Source organism: Penaeus monodon, chromosome 8, assembly GCF_015228065.2.
Source record: "Penaeus monodon isolate SGIC_2016 chromosome 8, NSTDA_Pmon_1, whole genome shotgun sequence".
In the NCBI taxonomy this organism is placed as follows: Eukaryota; Metazoa; Arthropoda; class Malacostraca; order Decapoda; family Penaeidae; genus Penaeus; species Penaeus monodon.
In genome coordinates this window covers 1,986,484-1,988,983 of record NC_051393.1, presented here as the reverse complement: position 1 = coordinate 1,988,983, position 2,500 = coordinate 1,986,484, and the positions used below count along the sequence as shown (strand labels likewise).

Genomic DNA, 2,500 nt, shown 5'->3' with positions numbered 1-2,500 from the left:
CCCCCTCCTCCTCCTCCTTATATTCATCATCATCAGCATAACCACCACCATCATTATCACCATCATCATCATCACTATCACCACCATCTTCACCACCATTACAACCATTTTTCATCCCACACCATCATCTCATAAAAACATTTTCATCCCCATAACCCACCTTCTCCCCATCATCATCCCCCCTTTCCCCATCCCTCACACCCCCTTATCACCTCTTCACCACCACCTTCATCACCATCTTCACCACCACCTTCATCACCATCTTCACCATCACCACCACCACCCTATGTCCACAAAGTAAAATCACACCGTCGCGTATAAACGTTTACCCTTATAGAGGAACTCAGTTTGGAAATATTATATTAATATTTGAAACCTTTTTTTTCCCAGTGAACGAGAAATAATTACCGTTCAGTTTGAATACAGAAAACTATTTTTAAAAAATGAGACATAACAACCAGTTATCTGGCATCTCAATATTTTTTTTTTCTTTCTTTCTGTTTTCATTAATACTAATCTTCATCATGCTCTTCCTATACATTTTGTTTCTTATTGCTAATGTACCCTATGCACGCTTTTTGGGTTGTAAAATACTATAACTATCTTCAACTATTTTTGCATTTCAACTGGGAAAAGCTTTTCCTATATTACTATACAACTACTCTATTATTATTTTATCATTTCATATTTTTTTTATGTAAATTTTGTTAATGAAATGAATTAAAGATTTAAAAATTTTAAAATTATTGTCGTTAATGGCATTATGATTATTGTTTTTATAATTGTTGTTAAATTTTTGCCTTGTTCTAAAGTCTTGTTTTGACATTAGAAATAACAGCAACAAATTACGAGAGAGAGAGAGAGAGAGAGAGAGAGGAGAGAGAGAGAGAAGGGGGGGGGGAGAGAGGAGGAGGAGGAGAGAGAGGAGAGAGAGGAGAGGGGGAGAGAGGAGAGAGAGTGGGGAGAGGGGAGAGAGGAGAGAGAGAAGGGAGAGAGAGAGGAGAGAGGGGGAGAGAGAGAGGGGGGAGAGAGAGGAGAGAGAGAGAGGGGAGAGAGAGAAGAGGAGAGAGAAGGGAGAGAGAGAGAGAGAGAAGAGAGAGAGAGAAGAGAGAGAGGAAGGGAGAGAGAGAGAGAGAGAGAAGGGAGGAAGGGGAGAGAGAGAGAGAGAGAGAGAGAGAGAGGAGAGAGAGAGGAGAGGAGGGGAGAGAGGAGGAGAGAGAGAGAGAGAGGGGGGGAGGAAAAGGGGGGGGGGGGGGGGGGGGGGGGGGGGAAAAAAAAAAAAAAAAAAAAAAAAAAAAAAAGAGAGAGAGGAAAAGAGAGAGAAAAGGAGAGAGATGAGAGAAGAGAGAGAGAGAGAGAGAAGAGAGGAGGAGAAAAGAGAGAGAGAGAGAGAGAGAGAGAGAGAGAGAGAAAGACAGGACAGACAGACAGAGACAGAGAAAAAAGAGAGAGGGGAGAGAGAGGCGAGAGAGAGGGGAGAGAGTGGCGAGAGAGAGAAAGAGAGAGAGAGAGAGAGACTGTAGAAAAGGTATGAATGAAAATGAATATCTTCACAATAGTGTTTTCTTTTCTTTTCGTCTTTTTCTTTTCATTCTTCATTTCCAAGAAACATGTAATTTCCAAATCCTTTAATCCCCTAGTTAATCAAAGTTTATTATTTCCACAGTCGTAAAACATATCACAAAAGGATTACTGATTATTACTTAGGAATTTCAGTGACATTTTAAGTATTAAGTATTTAAATATTTCCTTTCATTTCATTTAAGTAATCAGAAATTCACTGACATTTTAAGTATCAAGTATTTCTCTTCCTCGAGACCTTGGGTGTTGAGTAGTAATCCTACACCAGTGATAAAAGTTTTGAAAATTTAGCGTAAATCAACTGTTAATCGTGTATGGATTAAAGATACTGTATTTGTAAGGAAACGTATGACGATGTTATAGTTTTGTTGTGATTATAAATAATTTTTTTTTTCAGATTTAAACACCGCCATGGAGCCATTTCGAAAGGTAAGGCCATGGTAGAAAAAGAGACAAACACGCACACACACAGACTCACACACACACACACACACACACACACACACACACACACACACACACACACACACACACACACACACACACACACACACACACACAACATCTCTCTACTTATCTCATGTACTTATATAAACCCCAAACTTAAAACGAATCACCATTAAACAGGTATTTCTCTCTCTAAATGCACTTCAGTCGACACCCAGCTGGACCGAGGTGACTGCAGTGACCACCCAAGACCAATTCACAACGCGATGATAACAGTTCTGTCTTTTAGGTATGGTATGACGTGTTAATTTTGATGTCATTGTTGTTAGTGATAAGGCTGTGGCGGTGTTAAGTATTGGTGTTATTATCATTGTTATGGCTTCGTTGTTGTGTTATTATCGTTATTTGTAAATTTTATTGTTGTTGTTATTGATATTACTATTCGTGGTGGCTTTAGTAATTGAAATCATTT

General features: G+C 39.1%; 1 long non-coding RNA gene across 1 annotated transcript in view; it reads left to right on the top strand.

The window, feature by feature from the left end:
* The window catches only part of LOC119575794, a 4,158-nt gene extending 1,800 nt beyond the window's left edge, over positions 1 to 2,358 (top strand). Inside the window, exons 3-4 of the long non-coding RNA XR_005229001.1 lie at positions 1,979 to 2,010; positions 2,236 to 2,358. This is a non-coding gene — a long non-coding RNA (uncharacterized LOC119575794). The remainder of the gene's footprint in view (positions 1 to 1,978; positions 2,011 to 2,235) is intronic.
* Positions 2,359 to 2,500: the final 142 nt, after the last annotated feature.